Consider the following 23,268-nt stretch of genomic DNA (forward strand, 5'->3'; position numbering starts at 1 on the left):
TTGTCGGACATGCCAAAATCACCTGCCGGGTACGCCAGAAACACTGGGCGGACGCTCCGGAATCACCTGTTGGGCGTGCCGGAACCACCTCTCAGACTTGCCAGAACCATGTTCTGGACACGCCGGTACCACGTGCCGAGTATGCCGGAACCAGCTGATCCACTCCCCAGAACCACCTGCTGGATACGCCAGAATCACCTGCCGGCTACTCCAGAACCACTTGGCAGACACTCCGTAACCAACTGCCGGGCATGCCGGAACCACCTCTCAGAGGTGCCAGAACCACATGCCGGACACTCCCGAATCACCTGCCGGGCATGCCGGACCCATCTGTCAGACGTGCCAGAACCTTGTGCCTGAGATGCCGGAACCACACCCCGAACAGAGGAAACCACCTGCCAGACCCGCCTGAACCACCTTCCGAGCACGCCGGAACCACCTACTCGACTCGCTGTAACCACCTACCTGACACGCTAAAATCACCTGCCGGGTATGCCACAACCACTTGGTGGACACTCCGGAATCATCTGCCGGACATGCCAGAACCAGCTCTCAGACACACCAGAACCACGTGCCGAGCATGCCGGAAGCACCTGCTGAGCATGCCTGAGCCAAATGCTCGACTTGCAAGAAGCACCTGCCAGACACGCCAAAATCACCTGCCGGGTACGACAGAACCATGTGGCGGACACTCCGGAATCCACTGTCGGGCATGCCGGAACCAACTCTAAGACGTGCCAGAACCTCGTGCCGGTCACGCCAGAACCACCTGCCGAGTATGCTGGAACCACCTGATCCTCTCCCCAGAACCACCTGCTGGACACGCCAGAATCACCTGCCGGCTACGCCAGAACCAATCGGGAGACACTCCGGAACCACCTGCCGAGCATGCCGGAACCACCTCTCAGAGGTGCCAGAACCACATGCCGGAGTCTCCGGAATCACCTGCCGGGCATGCCGGAACCATCTCTCAGATGTGCCACAACCATGTTCCGGACACGCCGGTACCACCTGCCGAGCTCGCCGGAACCACCTGCTGGACACGCCAAAATCATGTGCCGGCTACGCCAGAACCACTCGGCAGACACTCCGGAATCACTTGCCGGGCTGGCTGGAACCACCTGCCGGTCACGCCAACATCACCTTTCAGCTACGCCAGAACCACTTGGCGGACACTCCAGAATCACCTGTCGGGCCGGCCACAACCTCATCTCAGACGTGCCAGAACCATGTGCCAGAGATGCCGGAACCACTCCCCGAACAGACCGAAACCACCTGCCAGACCCGCCTGACCCCCCTGGCGAGCACGCCTGATCCACCTGCTCAACTAGCCGGAACCAACTTCCTGACACGCCAAAATCGCCTGACAGGTATACCAGAACCACTTGGTGGACACTCCGGAATCATCTGCCAGACATGCCAGAACCAGCTCTCAGACACAGCACAACCACGTGCCAGAGACGCCGGAAGCACCAGCTGAGCATGCCTGAGCCACCTGCTCGACTTGCAAGAAACACCTGTCGGACATGCCAAAATCACCTGCCGGGTACGCCAGAAACACTGGGCGGACGCTCCGGAATCACCTGTCGGGCGTTCCGGAACCACCTCTCAGACTTGCCAGAACCATGTTCTGGACACGCCGGTACAACCTGCCGAGTATGCCGGAACCAGCTGATCCACTCCCCACAACCACCTAGTGGACACGCCAAAATCAACTGCCGGCTACGCCAGAACCACTCGGCAGACACTCCGGAATCACATGCCAGGCATTCCGGAACCACCTCTCAGAGGTGCCAGAGCCAAATGCCGGAGACTCCGGTATCACCTGCCGGGCATGCCGGAACCACCTCTCAGAGGTGCCAGAACCACATGCCGGACACTCCGGAATCACCTGCCGGGCATGCTGGAACCACATGCCGGACACTCCGGAATCACCTGCCGGGCATGCCGGAACCACCTGCCGGACATGCCGGAACCACCGGCTCGACTCGCCGGAACCATTGCCGGACATGCAAAATCACCTGCCGGCTATGCCAGAAACATTTGGGGAACACTCCGGAATCACCTGCCGGGCATGGCGGAACCACCTCTCAGACATGCCGGAACCACATGCCAATGACACCGGAAGCACCTGCCGAGCACGCCAGAACCACCTGATCGACTCACCAAAACCACCTGCTGGACATGCCAAAATCACCTTCCGGCTACGCCACAACCATTTGGTGAACACTTCGGAATCACCTGCCGGGCTGGCTGGAACCACCTGCTGGTCACGCCAACATCACCTGCCAGCTATGCCAGAACCACTTGGCGGACACCATGGAAACACCTGTCGGGCCGGCCGGAACCACCTATCAGACGTGCCAGAACCATGTGCCTGAGATGCCGGAACCACACCCCGAACAGAAGAAACCACCTGCCAGACCCGCCTGAACCACCTGCCAAGCACTCCGGAACCACCTACTCGACTCGCTGGAACCACCTACCTGACACGCTAAAATCACCTGCCGGGTATGCCACAACCACTTGTTGGACACTCCGGCATCATCTGCCGGACATGCCAGAACCAGCTCTCAGACTCACCAGAACCACGTGCCAGACACGCCGGAAGCACCTGCTGAGCATGCCTGAGCCAAATGCTCGACTTGCAAGAAACACCTGCCAGACACGCCAAAATCACCTGCCGGGTACGCCAGAACCACGTTGCGGACACTCCGGAATCACCTGTCGGGCATGCCGGAACCAAATCTCAGACGTGACAGAACCTCGTGCCGGTCACGCCAGAACCAGCAGCTCGACTCGCCGGAACCACCGCCGGACATGCAAAATGACCTGCCGGCTACGCCAGAACCACTTGGCGAACACTCCGGAATCACATGTCGGGCATGCCGGAACCGCCTCTCAGACTTGCCAGAACCATGTTCCGGACACGCTGGTACCACCTGCCGAGTATGCCAGAACCACCTGATCCACTCCCCAGAACCACCTGCTGGACACGCCAGAATCACCTGCCGACTACGCCAGAACCACTCGGCAGACACTCCGGAACCACCTGCCGGGCATGCGCAAACCACCTCTCAGAGGTGCCAGAACCACATGCCGAACACTCCTGAATCACCTGCCGGGCATTCCGGAACCACCTCTCAGGGGTGCCAGAACCACATGTCGGACACTCCCGAATCACCTGCCGGGCATGCCGGAACCATCTCTCAGACGTGCCAGAACCATGATCCGGACACGCTGGTACCACCTGCCGAGCTCGCTGGAACCACCTGCTGGACACGCCAAAATCACCTGCCAGCTACGCCAGAACCACACGGCAGACACTCCGGAATCACATGCCAGGCATTCCGGAACCACCTCTCACAGGTGCCAGAACCAAATGCCGGAGACTCCGGTATCACCTGCCGGGCATGCTGGAACCACCTCTCAGAGGTGCCAGAACCACATGCCGGACACTCCGGAATCACCTGCCGGGCATGCCGGAACCACCTGCTGGACATGCAGGAATCACCTGCCGGACATGCCGGAACCACCGGCTCGACTCGCCGGAACCATTGCCGGACATGCAAAATCACCTGCCGGCTACGCCAGAACCACTTGGCGAACACTCCGGAATCACCTGCCGGGCATGCAAAATGACCTGCCTCTCAGACATGCCGGAACCACATGCCAATGACTCCGGAAGCACCTGCCGAGCACGCCAGAACCACCTGCTCGACTCGCCAAAACCACCTGCTGAACACGCCAAAATCACCTGCCGGCTACGCCACAACCATTTGGTGAACTCTTCGGAATCACCTGCCGGGCTGTCTGGAACCACCTGCCGGTCACGCCAACATCACCTGCCAGCTATGCCAGAACCACTTGGCGGACACCATGGAAACACCTGTCGGGCCGGCCGGAACCACCTCTCAGACGTGCCAGAACCATGTGCCTGAGATGCCGGAACCACACCCCGAACAGAAGAAACCACCTGCCAGACCTGCCTCCACCACCTGCCGAGCACTCCGGAACCACCTACTCGACTCGCTGGAACCACCTACCTGACACGCTAAAATCACCTGCCGGGTATGCCACAACCACTTGTTGGACACTCCGGAAAAATCTGCCGGACATGCCAGAACCAGCTCTCAGACACACCAGAACCACGTGACAGACACGCCGGAAGCACCTGCTGAGCATGCCTGAGCCAAATGCTCGACTTGCAAGAAACACCTGCCAGACACGCCAAAATCACCTGCCGGGTACGACAGAACCACGTGGCGGACACTCCGGAATCACCTGTCGGGCATGCCGGAACCAACTCTCAGACTTGCCAGAACCTCGTGCCGGTCACGCCAGAACCACCTGCCGGACAGACCGGAAACGCTTGCTGGACACGCCGGAACCACCGGCTCGACTCGCCGGAACCACCGCCGGACATGCAAAATGACCTGCCGGCTACGCCAGAACCACTTGGCGAACACTCCGGAATCACCTGTCGGGCATGCCGGAACCACCTCTCAGACTTGCCAGAACCAAGTTCCGGACACGCCGGTACCACCTGCCGAGTATGCCGGAACCACCTGATCCACTCCCCAAAACCACCTGCTGGATACGCCAGAATCACCTGCCGGCTACGCCAGAACCACTCGGCAGACACTCCATAACCAACTGCCGGGCATGCCGGAACCACCTCTCAGAGGTGCCAGAACCACATGACGGACACTCCGGAGTCACCTGCCGGGCATGCCGGAACCATCTCTCAGACGTGCCAGAACCATGTCCCGGACATGCCGGAACCACCTGCCGAGCTCGCCGGAACCACCTTCTGGACACGCCAAAATCACCTGCCGGCTACGCCAGAACCACTCGGCAGACACTCCGGAATCACATGCCGGGCATCCCGGAACCACCTCTCACAGGTGCCAGAACCAAATGCTGGACACTCCGGAATCACCTGCCGAGCATGCCGGAACCACCTGCTGGACATGCCGGAACCACCGGCTCGACTAGCCGTAACCATTGCCGGACATGCAAAATCACCTGCCGGCTACGCCAGAACCACTTGGCGAACACTCCGGAATCACCTGCCGGGCATGGCGGAACCAGCTCTCAGACATGCCGTAACCACATGCCAATGACACCGGAAGCACCTGCCAAGCACGCCAGAACCACCTGCTCGACTCGCCAAAACCACCTGCTGGACACGCCAAAATCACCTGCCGGCTACGCCACAACCATTTGTTGAACTCTTCGGAATCACCTGCCGGGCTTGCTGGAACCACCTGCCGGTCACGCCAATATCACCTGCCAGCTATGCCAGAACCACTTGGCGGACACCATGGAATCACCTGTAGGGCATGCCGGAACCGCCTCTCAGACTTGCCAGAACCATGTTCCTTACACGCCGGTACCACCTGCCGAGTATGCCGGAACCAACTGATCCACTCCCCAGAACCACCTGCTGGACACGCCAGAATCACCTGCCGACTACGCCAGAACCACTCGGCAGACACTCAGGAACGACCTGCCGGGCATGCCAGAACCACCTCTCAGAGGTTCCAGAACCACTTGCCGAACACTCCAGAATCACCTGATGGGCATGCCGGAACCACCTCTCAGAGGTGCCAGAACCACATGCCGGACACTCCCGAATCACCTGCCGGGCATGCCGGAACCATCTCTCAGACGTGCCAGAACCATGTTCCGGACACGCTGGTACCACCTGCCGAGCTCGCCGGAACCACCTGCTGGACACGCCAAAATCACCTGCCAGCTACGCCAGAACCACACGGCAGACACTCCGGAATCACCTGCCGGGCTGGCTGGAACCACCTGCCGGTCACGCCAATATCACCTGCCAGCTGTGCCAGAACCACTTGGCGGACACCATGGAAACACCTGTCGGGCCGGCCGGAACCACCTCTCAGACGTGCCAGAACCATGAGCCTGAGATGGCGGAACCACTCCCCGAACAGACCGAAACCACCTGCCAGACCCGCCTGAAGCCCCTGGCAAGCACGCCTGATCCACCTGCTCAACTAGCCGGAACCAACTTCCTGACACGCCAAAATCACCTGCCAGGTATACCAGAACCACTTGGTGGACACTCCGGAATCATCTGCCGGACATGCCAGAACCAGCTCTTTGACACACCAGAACCACGTGCCAGAGACGCCGGAAGCACCAGCTGAGCATGCCTGAGCCACCTGCTCGACTCGCAAGATACACCTGTCGGACATGCCAAAATCACCTGCCGGGTACGCCAGAAACACTGGGCGGACGCTCCGGAATCACCTGTCGGGCATGCCGGAACCACCTCTCAGACTTTCCAGAACCATGTTCTGGACACGCCGGTACCACCTGCCGAGTATGCCGGAACCACCTGATCCACTCCCCACAACCACCAGCTGGACACGCCAGAATCACCAGCCGACTACGCAAGAACCACTCGGCAGACACTCCGGAATCACATGCCAGGCATTCCGGAACCACCTCTCAGAGGTGCCAGAACCACATGCCGGAGACTCCGGTACACCTGCCGGGCATGCCGGAACCACCTCTCAGAGGTGCCAGAACCCCATGCCGGACACTCCGGAATCACCTGCAGGGCATGCCGGAACCACCAGCTCGACTCGCCGGAACCATTCCCGGACATGCAAAATCACCTGCCGGCTACGCCAGAACCACTTGGCGAACACTCCGGAATCACCTGCCGGGCATGGCGGAACCACCTCTCAGACATGCCGGAACCACATGCCAATGACACCGGAAGCACCTGCCGAGCACGCCAGAACCACCTGCTCGACTCGCCAAAACCACCTGCTGGACACGCCAAAATCACCTGCCGGCTGTGCCACAACCATTTGGTGAACTCTTCGGAATCACCGCCTGGCTTGCTGGAACCACCTGCCGGTCACGCCAATATCACCTGCCAGCTGTGCCAGAACCACTTGGCGGACACCATGGAAACACCTGTCGGGCCGGCCGGAACCGCCTATCAGAGGTGCCAGAACGATGTGCCTGAGATGCTGGAACCACACCCCAAACAGACCGAAACCACCTGCCAGACCCGCCTGAACCACCTGCCGAGCACGCCGGAACCGCCTACTCGACTCGCCGGAACCACCTACCTGACACGCTAAAATCACCTGCCGGGTATGCCACAACCACTTGGTGGACACTCCGGAATCATCTGCCGGACATGCCAGAACCAGATCTCAGACACACCACAACCACGTGCCAGACACGCCGGAAGCACCTGCTGAGCATGCCTGAGCCAAATGCTCGACTTGCAAGAAACACCTGCCAGACACGCCAAAATCACCTGCCGGGTACGCCAGAACCACATGGCGGACACTCCGGAATCACCTGTCGGGCATGCCGGAACCAACTCTCAGACGTGCCAGAACCTCGTGCCGGTCACGCCAGAACCACCTGCCGGAAAGACCGGAAACGCTTGCTGGACACGCCGGAACCACCGGCTCGACTCGCCGGAACCACCGCCGGACATGCAAAATGACCTGCCGGCTACGCCAGAACCACTTGGCGAACACTCCGGAATCACCTGTCGGGCATGCCGGAACCAACTCTCAGACTTGCCAGAACCAAGTTCCGGACACGCCGGTACCACCTGCCGAGTATGCCGGAACCACCTGATCCACTCCCCAAAACCACCTGCTGGATACGCCAGAATCACCTGCCGGCTACGCCAGAACCACTCGGCAGACACTCCATAACCAACTGCCGGGCATGCCGGAACCACCTCTCAGAGGTGCCAGAACCGCATGACGGACACTCCGGAGTCACCTGCCGGGCATGCCGGAACCATCTCTCAGACGTGCCAGAACCATGTCCCGGACATGCCGGAACCACCTGCCGAGCTCGCCGGAACCACCTTCTGGACACGCCAAAATCACCTGCCGGCTACGCCAGAACCACTCGGCAGACACTCCGGAATCACATGCCGGGCATCCCGGAACCACCTCTCACAGGTGCCAGAACCAAATGCTGGACACTCCGGAATCACCTGCCGAGCATGCCGGAACCACCTGCTGGACATGCCGGAACCACCGGCTCGACTAGCCGTAACCATTGCCGGACATGCAAAATCACCTGCCGGCTACGCCAGAACCACTTGGCGAACACTCCGGAATAACCTGCCGGGCATGGCGGAACCAGCTCTCAGACATGCCGTAACCACATGCCAATGACACCGGAAGCACCTGCCGAGCACGCCAGAACCACCTGCTCGACTCGCCAAAACCACCTGCTGGACACGCCAAAATCACCTGCCGGCTGTGCCACAACCATTTGGTGAACTCTTCGGAATCACCGCCTGGCTTGCTGGAACCACCTGCCGGTCACGCCAACATCACCTGCCAGCTATGCCAGAACCACTTGGCGGACACCATGGAAACACCTGTCGGGCCGGGCGGAACCGCCTATCAGAGGTGCCAGAACGATGTGCCTGAGATGCTGGAACCACACCCCAAACAGACCGAAACCACCTGCCAGACCCGCCTGAACCACCTGCCGAGCACGCCGGAACCGCCTACTCGACTCGCCGGAACCACCTACCTGACACGCTAAAATCACCTGCCGGGTATGCCACAACCACTTGGTGGACACTCCGGAATCATCTGCCGGACATGCCTGAACCAGATCTCAGACACACCACAACCACGTGCCAGACACGCCGGAAGCACCTGCTGAGCATGCCTGAGCCAAATGCTCGACTTGCAAGAAACACCTGCCAGACACGCCAAAATCACCTGCCGGGTACGCCAGAACCACGTGGCGGACACTCCGGAATCACCTGTCGGGCATGCCGGAACCAACTCTCAGACGTGCCAGAACCTCGTGCCGGACACGCCAGAACCACCTGCCGGACACGCCGGAACCACCTCTCAGAGGTGCCAGAACCACATGCCGGGCACTCCGGAATCACCTGCCGGGCATGCCGGAACCATCTCTCAAACGTGCCAGAACCATGTTCCGGACACGCCGCTACCACCTGCCGAGCTCGCCGGAACCACCTGCTGGACACGCCAATATCACCTGCCAGCTACGCCAGAACCACACGGCAGACACTCCGGAATCACCTGCCGGGCTGGCTGGAACCACCTGCCTGTCACGCCAACATCAACTTTCAGCTACGCCAGAACCACTTGGCGGACACTCCGGAAACACCTCTCCGGCCGGCCGGAACCACCTCTCAGACGTGCCAGAACCATGTGCCTGAGATGCCGGAACCACTCCCCGAACAGACCGAAACCACCTGCCAGACCCGCCTGAACCCCCTGGCGAGCACGCCTGATCCACCTGCTCAACTAGCCGGAACCAACTCCCTGACACGCCAAAATCACCTGCCAGGTATACAAGAACCACTTGTGGACACTCCGGAATCATCTGCCGGACATGCCAGAACCAGCTCTCAGACACACCAGAACCACGTGCCAGAGACGTCGGAAGCAACAGCTGAGCATGCCTGAGCCACATGCTCGACTCGCAAGATACACCTTTCGAATGCCAAAGTCACCTGCCGGGTATGCCAGAAATACTTGGCGGACGCTCCGGAATCACCTGTCGGGCGTGCCGGAACCTCCTCTCAGACTTGCCAGAACCATGTTCCGGACACGCCGGTACCACCTGCCGAGTATGCCGGAACCAGCTGATCCACTCCCCAGAACCACCTAGTGGACACGCCAAAATCAGCTGCCGGCTACGCCAGAACCACTCGTCAGAAACTCCGGAATCACAGGCCAGGCATTCCGGAACCACCTCTCAGAGGTGCCATAACCACATGCCGGCCACTCCGGAATCACCTGCCTGGCATGCTGGAAACACGTGCTGGACATGCCGGAACCACCTGCCGGAAATGCCGGAACCATATTCGGGACATTCCGGAACCACCGGCTCGACTCGCCGGAACCATTGCCGGACATGCAAAATCGCCTGCCGGCTACGCCAGAACCACTTGGCGAACACTCCGGAATCACCTGCCGGGCATGGCGGAACCACCTCTCAGACATGCCGGAACCACATGCCAATGACACCGGAAGCACCTGCCGAGCACGCCAGAACCACCTGCTCGACTCGCCAAATCCAGCTGCTGGACACGCCAAAATCACCTGCCGGCTACGCCACAACCATTTGGTGAACGATTCGGAATCACCTGCCGGGCTGGCTGGAACCACCTGCCGGTCACGCCAACATCACCTGCCAGCTATGCCAGAACCACTTGGCGAACACTCCGGAATCACCTGTCGGGCCTGCCCGAACCACCTCTCAGACTTGCAAAAACCATGTTCCGGACACGCCGGTACCACCTGCCGAGTATGCCGGAACCACATGATCCACTCCCCAGAAACACCTTCTGGATACGCCAGAATCAACTGCCGGCTACTCCAGAACCACTTGGCAGACACTCCGTAACCAACTGCCGGGCATGCCGGAACCACCTCTCAGAGGTGCCAGAACCGCATGCCGGACACTCCGGAATCACCTGCCGGGCATGCCGGAACCATCTCTCAGACGTCCCAGAACCATGTCCCGGACATGCCGGAACCGCCTGCCGAGCTCGCCGGAACCACCTGCTGGACAAGCCAAAATCACCTGCCGGCTATGCCAGAACCACTCGGCAGACACTCCGGAATCACATGCCGGGCATTCCGGAACCACCTCTCACAGGTGCCAGAACCAAATGCCGGACACTCTGGAATCACCTGCCGGGCATGCCGTAACCACCTGATCCACTCCCCAGAACCACCTGCTGGATACGCCAGAATCACCTGCCGGCTACTCCAGAACCACTTGGCAGACACTCTGTAACCAACTGCCGGGCATGCCGGAACCACCTCTCTGAGGTGCCAGAACCGCATGGCGGACACTCCGGAATCACCTGCCGGGCATGCCGGAACCACCTGATCCTCTCCACAGAACCACCTGCTGGACACACCAGAATCACCTGCCGGCTACGCCAGAACCACTCGGCACACACTCCGGAACCACCTGCCGGGCATGCCAGAACCACCTATCAGAGGTGCCAGAACCACATGCCGGACACTCCGTGATCACATGCCGGGCATGCCGGAACCATCTCTCAGATGTGCCAGAACCATGTTCCGGACACGCCGGTACCACCTGCCGAGTATGCCGGAACCACCTGATCCACTCCCCAGAACCACCTAGTGGACACGCCAGAATCACCTGCCGACTACGCAAGAACCACTCGGCAGACACTCCGGAACCACCTGCCGGGCAGCCGGAACCACCTCCCAGAGGTGCCAAAACAAATGCCGGACACTCCGGAATCACCTGCCTGGCATGACGGAGCCATCTCTCAGACGTGCCAGAACCATGTTCCGGACACGCTGGTACCACCTGCCGAGCTCGCCGGAACCACCTGATGTACACGCCAAAATCACCTGCCAGCTACGCCAGAACCACACGGCAGACACTCCGGAATCACCTGCCGGGCTGGCTGGAACCACCTGCCGGTCACGCCAAAATCACCTTTCAGCTACGCCAGAACCAATTGGCGGACACTCCGGAAACACCTCTTCGGCCGGCCGGAACCACCTCTCAGACGTGCCAGAACCATGTGCCTGAGATGCCGGAACCACTCCCCGAACAGACCGAAACCACCTGCCAGACCCGCCTGAACCCCCTGGCGAGCACGCCTGATCCACCTGCTCAACTAGCCGGAACCAACTTCCTGACATTCCAAAATCACCTGCCGGCTACGCCACAACCATTTGGTGAACTCTTCGGAATCACCTGCCGGGCTGGCTCCAGAACCACTCGGCAGACAATCCGGAACCACCTGCCGGGCATGCCGGAACCACCTCTCAGACATGCCGGAACCACATGCCAATGACACCGGAAGCACCTGCCCAGCACGCCAGAACCACCTGCTCGACTCGCCAAAACCACCTGCTGGACACGCCAAAATCACCTGCCGGCTACGCCACAACCATTTGGTGAACTCTTTGGAATCACCTGCCGGGCTTGCTGGAACCACCTGCCGGTCACGCCAACATCACCGGCCAGCTAGCCAGAACCACTTGGCGGACACCATGGAAACACCTGTCGGGCCGGCCGGAACCACCTCTCAGACGTGCCAGAACCATGAGCCTGAGATGCCGGAACCACTCCCCGAACAGACCGAAACCACCTGCCAGACCCGCCTGAAGCCCCTGGCAAGCACGCCTGAGCCACCTGCTCAACTAGCTGGAACCAACTTCCTGACACGCCAAAATCACCTGCCAGGTATACAAGAAACACTTGGTGGACACTCCGGAATCATCTGCCGGACATGCCAGAAGCAGCTCTCAGACACACCAGAACCACATGCCAGAGACGCCGGAAGCACCAGCAGAGCATGCCTGAGCCACCTGCTCGACTCGCAAGATACACCTGTCGGACATGCCAAAATCACCTGCCGGGTACGCCAGAAACACTTGGCGGACGCTCCGGAATCACCTGTCGGGCGTGCCGGAGCCACCTCTCAGACTTTCCAGAACCATGTTCTGGACACGCCGGTACCACCTGCCGAGTATGCCGGAACCAGCTGATCCATTCCCCAGAACCACCTAGTGGACACGCCAAAATCAACTGCCGGCTACGCCAGAACCACTCGGCAGACACTCCGGAATCACAGGCCAGGCATTCCGGAACCATCTCTCAGAGGTGCCAGAACCAAATGCCGGAGACTCCGGTATCACCTGCCGGGCATGCTGGAACCACCTCTCAGAGGTGCCAGAACCACATGCCGGACACTCCGGAATCACCTGCAGGGCATGCTGGAACCACGTGCTGGACATGCCGGAACCAGCTGCCGGACATGCCGGAACCACCTGCCGGACATTCCGGAACCACCGGCTCGACTCGCCGGAACCATTGCCGGACATGCAAAATCACATGGCGGCTACGCCAGAACCACTTGGCGAACACTCCGGTATCACCTGCCGGGCATGCCGGAACCACCTCTCAGAGGTGCCAGAACCACATGCCGGACACTCCGGAATCACCTGCCGGGCATGCCGGAACCACCTGCCGGACATGCCGGAACCACCGGATCGACTCGCCGGAACCATTGCCGGACATGCAGAATCACCTGCCGGCTACGCCAGAACCACTTGGCGAACACTACGGAATCACCTGCCGGGCATGGCAGAACCACCTCTCAGACATGCCGGAACCACATGCCAATGACACCGGAAGCACCTGCCGAGCAAGCCAGAACCACCTGCTCGACTCGCCAAAACCACCTGCTGGACACGCCAAAATCACCTGCCGGCTACTCACAACCATTTGGTGAACGCTTCGGAATCACCTGCCTGGCTGGCTGGAACCACCTGCCGGTCACGCCAATATCACCTGCCAGCTGTGCCACAACCACTTGGCGGACACCATGGAAACACCTGTCGGGCCGGCCGGAACCACCTCTCAGACGTGCCAGAACCATGAGCCTGAGATGGCGGAACCACTCCCCAAACAGACCGAAACCACCTGCCAGACCCGCCTGAAGCCCCTGGCAAGCACGCCTGATCCACCTGCTCAACTAGCCGGAACCAACTTCCTGACATTCCAAAATCACCTGCCGGCTACGCCACAACCATTTGGTGAACTCTTCGGAATCACCTGCCGGGCTGGCTCCAGAACCACTCGGCAGACACTCCGGAACCACCTGCCGGGCATGCCGGAACCATCTGTCAGACGTGCCAGAACAATGTGCCTGAGATGCCGGAACCACACCCCGAACAGACGAACCCACCTGCCAGACCCGCCTGAACCACCTACCGAGCACGCCGGAACCACCGACTCGACTCGCTGGAATCTCCTACCTGACATGCTAAAATCACCTGCCGGGTATGCCACAACCACTTGGTGGACACTCCGGAATCACCTGCCGGACATGCCGGAACCACCAGCTCGACTCGCCGGAACCATTGCCAGACATGCAAAATCACCTGCCGGCTACGCCAGAACCACGTGGCGGACACTCCGGAATCACCTGTCGGGCATGCCGGAACCAACTCTCAGACGTGCCAGAACCTCGTGCCGGTCACGCCAGAACCACCTGCCGGACAGACCGGAAACACTTGCTGGACACGCCGGAACCACCGGCTCGACTCGCCGGAACCACCGCCGGACATGCAAATGGACCTGCCGGCTACGCCAGAACCACTTGGCGAACAATCCGGAATCACCTGCCGGGCATGCAAAATGACCTGCCTCTCAGACATGCCGGAACCACATGCCAATGACTCCGGAAGCACCTGCCGAGCACGCCAGAACCACCTGCTCGACTCGCCAAAACCACCTGCTGGACACGCCAAAATCACCTGCCGGCTACGCCACAACCATTTGGTGAACTCTTCGGAATCACCTGCCGGGCTGGCTGGAACCACCTGCCGGTCACACCAATATCACCTGCCAGCTATGCCAGAACCACTTGGCGGACACCATGGAAACACCTGTCGGGCCGGCCGGAACCACCTGTCAGACGTGCCAGAACCATGTGCCTGAGATGCCAGAACCACACCCCGAAGAGACCGAAACCACCTGCCAGACCCGCCTGAACCACCTGCCGAGCATGCTGGAACCACCTACTCGACTCGCTGGAACCACCTACCTGTCACGCTAAAATCACCTGCCGGGTATGCCACAACCACTTTGTGGACACTCCAGAAAAATCTGCCGGACATGCCAGAACCAACTCTCAGACACACCAGAACCACGTGACAGACACGCCGGAAGCACCTGCTGAGCATGCCTGAGCCAAATGCTCGACTTACAAGAAACACCTGCCAGACACGCCAAAATCACCTGCCGGGTACGCCAGAACCACGTGGCGGACACTCCGGAATCACCTGTCGGGCATGCCGAAACCAACTCTCAGACGTGCCAGAACCTCGTGCCGGTCACGCCAGAACCACCTGCCGGACAGACCAGAAACACTTGCTGGACACTCCGGAACCACCGGCTCAACTCGCCGGAACCACCGCCGGACATGCAAAATGACCTGCCGGCTACGCCAGAACCACTTGGCGAACACTCCGGAATCACCTGTAGGGCATGCCGGAACCACCTCTCAGACTTGCCAGAACCAAGTTCCGGACACGCCGGTACCACCTGTCAAGTATGCCGGAACCACCTGATCCACTCCCCAAAACCACCTGCTGGATACGCCAGAATCACCTGCCGGCTATGCCAGAACCACTCGGCAGACACTCCATAACCAACTGCCGGGCATGCCGGAACCACATCTCAGAGGTGCCAGAACCACATGACGGACACTCCGGAATCACCTGCCGGGCATGCCGGAACCATCTCTCAGACGTGCCAGAACCATATCCCGGACATGCCGGAACCACCTGCCGAGCTCGCCGGAACCACCTGCTGGACATGCCAAAATCACCTGCCGGCTACGCCAGAACCACTCGGCAGACACTCCGGAATCACATGCCGGGCATTCCGGAACCACCTCTCACACGTGCCAGAACCAAATGCTGGACACTCCGGTATCACCTGCCGGGCATGCCGGAACCACCTCTCAGAGGTGCCAGAACCACATGCCGGACACTCCGGAATCACCTGCCGAGCATGCCGGAACCACCTGCTGGACATGCCGGAACCACCGGCTCGACTAGCCGTAACCATTGCCGGACATGCAAAATCACCTGCCGGCTACGCCAGAACCACTTGGCGAACACTCCGGAATCACCTGCCGGGCATGGCGGAACCACCTCTCAGACATGCTGGAACCACATGCCAATGACACCGGAAGCACCTGCCAAGAACGCCAGAACCACCTGCTCGACTCGCCAAAACCACCTGCTGGACACAAGAAAATCACCTGCCGGCTACGCCACAACCATTTGTTGAACTCTTCGGAATCACCTGCCGGGCTTGCTGGAACCACCTGCCGGTCACGCCAATATCACCTGCCAGCTATGCCAGAACCACTTGGCGGACACCATGGAATCACCTGTCGAGCATGCCGGAACCGCCTCTCAGACTTGCCAGAACCATGTTCCTTACACGCCGGTACCACCTGCCGAGTATGCAGGAACCAACTGCTCCACTCCCCAGAACCACCAGCTGGATACGCCTGAATCACCTGCCGACTACGCCAGAACCACTCGGCAGACACTCCGGAACCACCTGCCGGGCATGCCGGAACCACCTCTCAGAGGTTCCAGAACCACTTGCCGAACACTCCAGAATCACCTGCCTGGCATGCCGGAACCACCTCTCAGAGGTGCCAGAACCACATGCCGGACACTCCAGAATCACCTGCCGGGCATGCCGGAACCATCTCTCAGACGTGCCAGAACCATGTTCCGGACACGCTGGTACCACCTGCCGAGCTCGCCGGAACCACCTGCTGGACACGCCAAAATCATGTGCCGGCTACACCAGAACCACACGGCAGACACTCCGGAATCACCTGCCGGGCAGGCTGGACCACCTGCCGGTCACGCCAATATCACCTGCCAGCTGTGCCAGAACCACTTGGCGGACACCATGGAAACACCTGTCGGGCCGGCAGGAATCACCTCTCAGACGTGCCAGAACCATGAGCCTGAGATGGCGGAACCACTCCCCGAACAGACCGAAACCACCTGCCAGACCCGCCTGAAGCCCCTGGCAAGCACGCCTGAGCCACCTGCTCAACTAGCCGGAACCAACTTCCTGACACGCCAAAATCACCTGCCAGGTATACCAGAACCACTTGGTGGACACTCCGGTATCATCTGCCGGACATGCCAGAACCAGCTCTCAGACACACCAGAACCACGTGCCAGAGACGCCGGAAGCACCAGCTGAGCATGCCTCAGCCTCCTGCTCGACTCGCAAGATACACCTGTCGGACATGCCAAAATCACCTGACGGGTACGCCAGAAACACTGGGCGGACGCTCCGGAATCACCTGTTGGGCGTGCCGGAACCACCTCTCAGACTTGCCAGAACCATGTTCTGGACACGCCGGTACCACCTGCCGAGTATGCCGGAACCAGCTGATCCACTCCCCAGAACCACCTAGTGGACATGCCAAAATCAACTGCCGGCTACGCCGGAACCACCGGCTCGACTCGCCGGAACCACCGCCGGACATGCAAAATGACCTGCCGGCTACGCCAGAACCACTTGGCGAACACTCCGGAATCACCTGTAGGGCATGCCGGAACCGCCTCTCAGACTTGCCAGAACCATGTGCCTGAGATGCCGGAACCACACCCCGAACAGACCGAAACCACCTGCCAGACCTGCCTGAACCACATGCCGAGCACGCTGGAACCACCTACACGACTCGCTGGAACCATCTACCTGACACGCTAAAATCACCTGCCGGGTATGCCACAACCACTTGGTGGACACTCCGGAATCATCTGCCGGACATGCCAGAACCAGCTCTCAGACACACCAGAACCACGTGCCAGACACGCCGGAAGCACCTGCTGAGCATGCCTGAGCCAAATGCTCGACTTGCAAGAAACACCTGCCAGACACGCCAAAATCACCTGCCGGGTACGCCAGAACCACGTGGCGGGCACTCCGGAATCACCTGTCGGGCATGCCGGAACCAACTCTCAGACGTGCCAGAACCTCATGCCGGTCACGGCAGAACCACCTGCCGAGTATGCTGGAACCACCTGATCCTCTCCCCAGAACCACCTGCTGGACACGCCAGAATCACCTGCCGACTACGCCAGAACCACTCGGCAGACACTCCGGAACCACCTGCCGGGCATGCCGGACCCACATCTCAGAGGTGCCAGAACCACATCCCGGACACTCCGGAATCACCTGCCGGGCATGCCGGAACCACCTCTCAGAGGTGGAAGAACCACATGCCGGACACTCCGGAATCACCTGCAGGGCACGCTGGAACCACATGCTGGACATGCCGGAACCACCTGCCGGACATGCCGGAACCACCTGCCGGACATTCCGGAACCACCGGCTCGACTCGCCGGAACCATTGCCGGACATGCAAAATCACCTGCCGGCTACGCCAGAACCACTTGGCGAACACTCCGGTATCACCTGCCGGGCATGCCGGAACCACCTGCCGGACATGCCGGAACCAGATGCCGGACATGCCGGAACCACCGGCTCGACTCGCCGGAACCATTGCCGGACATGCAAAATCACCTGCCGGCTACGCCAGAACCACTTGGCGGACACCATGGAAACACCTGTCGGGCCGGCCGGAACCACCTATCAGACGTGCCAGAACCATGTGCCTGAGATGCCGGAACCACACCCCGAACAGAAGAAACCACCTGCCAGACCCGCCTGAACCACCTGCCAAGCACTCCGGAACCACCTACTCGACTCGCTGGAACCACCTACCTGACACGCTAAAATCACCTGCCGGGTATGCCACAACCACTTGTTGGACACTCCGGAATCATCTGCCGGACATGCCAGAACCAGCTCTCAGACTCACCAGAACCACGTGCCAGACACGCCGGAAGCACCTGCTGAGCATGCCTGAGCCAAATGCTCGACTTGCAAGAAACACCTGCCAGACACGCCAAAATCACCTGCCGGGTACGCCAGAACCACGTTGCGGACACTCCGGAATCACCTGTCGGGCATGCCGGAACCAAATCTCAGACGTGACAGAACCTCGTGCCGGTCACGCCAGAACCACCTGCCGGACACGCCAGAACCAGCGGCTCGACTCGCCGGAACCACCGCCGGACATGCAAAATGACCTGCCGGCTACGCCAGAACCACTTGGCGAACACTCCGGAATCACATGTCGGGCATGCCGGAACCGCCTCTCAGACTTGCCAGAACCATGTTCCGGACACGCTGGTACCACCTGCCGAGTATGCCAGAACCACCTGATCCACTCCCCAGAACCACCTGCTGGACACGCCAGAATCACCTGCCGACTACGCCAGAACCACTCGGCAGACACTCCGGAACCACCTGCCGGGCATGCCCAAACCACCTCTCAGAGGTGCCAGAACCACATGCCGAACACTCCTGAATCACCTGCCGGGCATGCCGGAACCACCTCTCAGAGGTGCCAGAACCACATGCCGGACACTCCCGAATCACCTGCCGGGCATGCCGGAACCATCTCTCAGACGTGCCAGAACCATGATCCGGACACGCTGGTACCACCTGCCGAGCTCGCTGGAACCACCTGCTGGACACGCCAAAATCACCTGCAAGCTACGCCAGAACCACACGGCAGACACTCCGGAATCACATGCCAGGCATTCCGGAACCACCTCTCACAGGTGCCAGAACCAAATGCCGGAGACTCCAGTATCACCTGCCGGGCATGCTGGAACCACCTCTCAGAGGTGCCAGAACCACATGCCGGACACTCCGGAATCACCTGCCGGGCATGCCGGAACCACCTGCTGGACATGCAGGAATCACCTGCCGGAAATGCCGGAACCACCGGCTCGACTCGCCGGAACCATTGCCGGACATGCAAAATCACCTGCCGGCTACGCCAGAACCACTTGGCGAACACTCCGGAATCACCTGCCGGGCATGCAAAATGACCTGCCTCTCAGACATGCCGGAACCACATGCCAATGACTCCGGAAGCACCTGCCGAGCACGCCAGAACCACCTGCTCGACTCGCCAAAACCACCTGCTGAACACGCCAAAATCACCTGCCGGCTACGCCACAACCATTTGGTGAACTCTTCGGAATCACCTGCCGGGCTGTCTGGAACCACCTGCCGGTCACGCCAACATCACCTGCCAGCTATGCCAGAACCACTTGGCGGACACCATGGAAACACCTGTCGGGCCGGCCGGAACCACCTCTCAGACGTGCCAGAACCATGTGCCTGAGATGCCGGAACCACACCCCGAACAGAAGAAACCACCTGCCAGACCTGCCTCAACCACCTGCCGAGCACTCCGGAACCACCTACTCGACTCGCTGGAACCACCTACCTGACACGCTAAAATCACCTGCCGGGTACGCCAGAAACACTGGGCGGACGCTCCGGAATCACCTGTCGGGCGTGCCGGAACCACCTCTCAGACTTTCCAGAACCATGTTCTGGACACGCCGGTACCACCTGCCTAGTATGGCGGAACCAGCTGATCCACTCCCCAGAACCACCGAGTGGACACGCCAAAATCAACTGCCGGCTATGCCAGAACCACTCGGCAGACACTCCGGAATCACATGCCAGGCATTCCGGAACCACCTCTCAGAGGTGCCAGAACCAAATGCGGGAGACTCCGGTACACCTGCCGGGCATGCCGGAACCACCTCTCAGAGGTGCCAGAACCCCATGCCGGACACTCCGGAATCACCTGCAGGGCATGCTGGAACCACGTGCTGGACATGCCGGAACCACTTGCCGGACATGCCTGAACCACCTGCCGGACATTCCGGAACCACGGCTCGACTCGCCGGAACCATTGCCGGACATGCAAAATCACCTGCTGGCTATGCCAGAACCACTTGGCGAACACTCCGGTATCACCCGCCGGCCATGCTGGAACCACCTCTCAGAGGTGCCAGAACCCCATGCCGGACACTCCGGAATCACCTGCTGGGCATGCCGGAACCACCTGCCGGACATGCCGGAACCACCGGCTCGACTCGCCGGAACCATTGCCGGACATGCAAAATCACCTGCCGGCTATGCCAGAACCACTTGGGGAACACTCCGGAATCAACTGCCGGGCATGGCGGAACCACCTCTCAGACATGCCGGAACCACATGCCAATGACACCGGAAGCACCTGCCGAGCCCGCCGAAACCACCTACTCGACTCGCCAAAACCACCTGCTTTACATGCCAAAATCACCTTCCGGCTACGCCACAACCATTTGGTGAACACTTCGGAATCACCTGCCAGGCTGGCTGGAACCGCCTGCCGGTCACGCCAACATCACCTGCCAGCTATGCCAGAACCACTTGGCGGACACCATGAAAACACCTGTCGGGCCGGCCGGAACCACCTATCAGACGTGCCAGAACCATGTGCCTGAGATGCAGGAACCACACACCGAACAGAAGAAACCACCTGCCAGACCCGCCTGAACCACCTGCCGAGCACTCCGGAACCACATACTCGACTCGCTGGAACCACCTACCTGACACGCTAAAATCACCTGCCGGGTATGCCAAAACCACTTGGTGGACACTCCGGAATCATCTGCCGGACATGCCAGAACCAGCTCTCAGACTCACCAGAACCACGTGCCAGACACGCCGGAAGCACCTGCTGAGCATGCCTGAGCCAAATGCTCGACTTGCAAGAAACACCTGCCAGACACGCCAAAATCACCTGCCGGGTACGCCAGAACCACGTTGCGGACACTCCGGAATCACCTGTCGGGCATGCCCAAACCACCTCTCAGAGGTGCCAGAACCACATGCCGAAAACTCCAGAATCACCTGCCGGGAATTCCGGAAGCACCTCTCAGAGGTGCCAGAACCACATGCCGGACACTCCCGAATCACCTGCCGGGCATGCTGGAACCACCTCTCAGAGGTGCCGGAACCACATGCCGGACACTCCCCAATCACCTGCCGGGCATGCCGGAACCACCTCTCAGACTTGCCACAACCAAGTTCCGTACACGCCGGTACCACCTGCCGAGTATGCCGGAACCACCTGATCCACTCCCCAGAACCACATGCCGAACACTCCAGAATCAACTGCCTGGCATGCCGGAACCACCTCTCAGAGGTGCCAGAACCACATGCCGGACACTCCCGAATCACCTGCCGGGCATGCCGGAACCATCTCTCAGACGTGCCAGAACCATGTTCCGGACACGCTGGTACCACCTGCCGAGCTCGCCGGAACCACCTGCTGGACACGCCAAAATCACCTGCCAGCTACGCCAGAACCACACGGCAGACACTCCGGAATCACCTGCCGGGCTGGCTGGAACCACCTGCTGGTCACGCCAATATCACCTGCCAGCTGTGCCAGAACCTCTTGGCGGACACCATGGAAACACCTGTCGGGCCGGCCGGAACCACCTCTCAGACGTGCCAGAACCATGAGCCTGAGATGGCGGAACCACTCCCCGAACAGACCGAAACCACCTGCCAGACCAGCCTGAAGCCCCTGGCAAGCACGCCTGATCCACCTGCTCAACTAGCCGAAACCAACTTCCTGACACGCCAAAATCACCTGCCAGGTATACCAGAACCACTTGGTGGACACTCCGGAATCATCTGCCGGACATGCCAGAACCAGCTCTCTGAAACACCAGAACCACGTGCCAGAGACGCCGGAAGCACCAGCTGAGCATGCCTGAGCCACCTGCTCGACTCGCAAGATACACTTGTCGGACATGCCAAAATCACCTGCCGGGTACGCCAGAAACACTGGGCGGACGCTCCGGAATCACCTGTCGGGCGTGCCGGAACCACCTCTCAGACTTGCCAGAACCATGTTCTGGACACGCCGGTACCACGTGCCGAGTATGCCGGAACCAGCTGATCCACTCCCCAGAACCACCTGCTGGATACGCCAGAATCACCTGCCGGCTACTCCAGAACCACTTGGCAGACACTCCGTAACCAACTGCCGGGCATGCCGGAACCACCTCTCAGAGGTGCCAGAACCACATGCCGGACACTCCCGAATCACCTGCCGGGCATGCCGGACCCATCTGTCAGACGTGCCAGAACCTTGTGCCTGAGATGCCGGAACCACACCCCGAACAGAGGAAACCACCTGCCAGACCCGCCTGAACCACCTTCCGAGCACGCCGGAACCACCTACTCGACTCGCTGTAACCACCTACCTGACACGCTAAAATCACCTGCCGGGTATGCCACAACCACTTGGTGGACACTCCGGAATCATCTGCCGGACATGCCAGAACCAGCTCTCAGACACACCAGAACCACGTGCCGAGCATGCCGGAAGCACCTGCTGAGCATGCCTGAGCCAAATGCTCGACTTGCAAGAAGCACCTGCCAGACACGCCAAAATCACCTGCCGGGTACGACAGAACCATGTGGCGGACACTCCGGAATCCACTGTCGGGCATGCCGGAACCAACTCTAAGACGTGCCAGAACCTCGTGCCGGTCACGCCAGAACCACCTGCCGAGTATGCTGGAACCACCTGATCCTCTCCCCAGAACCACCTGCTGGACACGCCAGAATCACCTGCCGGCTACGCCAGAACCAATCGGGAGACACTCCGGAACCACCTGCCGAGCATGCCGGAACCACCTCTCAGAGGTGCCAGAACCACATGCCGGAGTCTCCGGAATCACCTGCCGGGCATGCCGGAACCAT

The sequence above is a fragment of the Equus caballus genome, chromosome 24, assembly GCF_041296265.1.
Source record: "Equus caballus isolate H_3958 breed thoroughbred chromosome 24, TB-T2T, whole genome shotgun sequence".
Classification (NCBI taxonomy): Eukaryota; Metazoa; Chordata; class Mammalia; order Perissodactyla; family Equidae; genus Equus; species Equus caballus.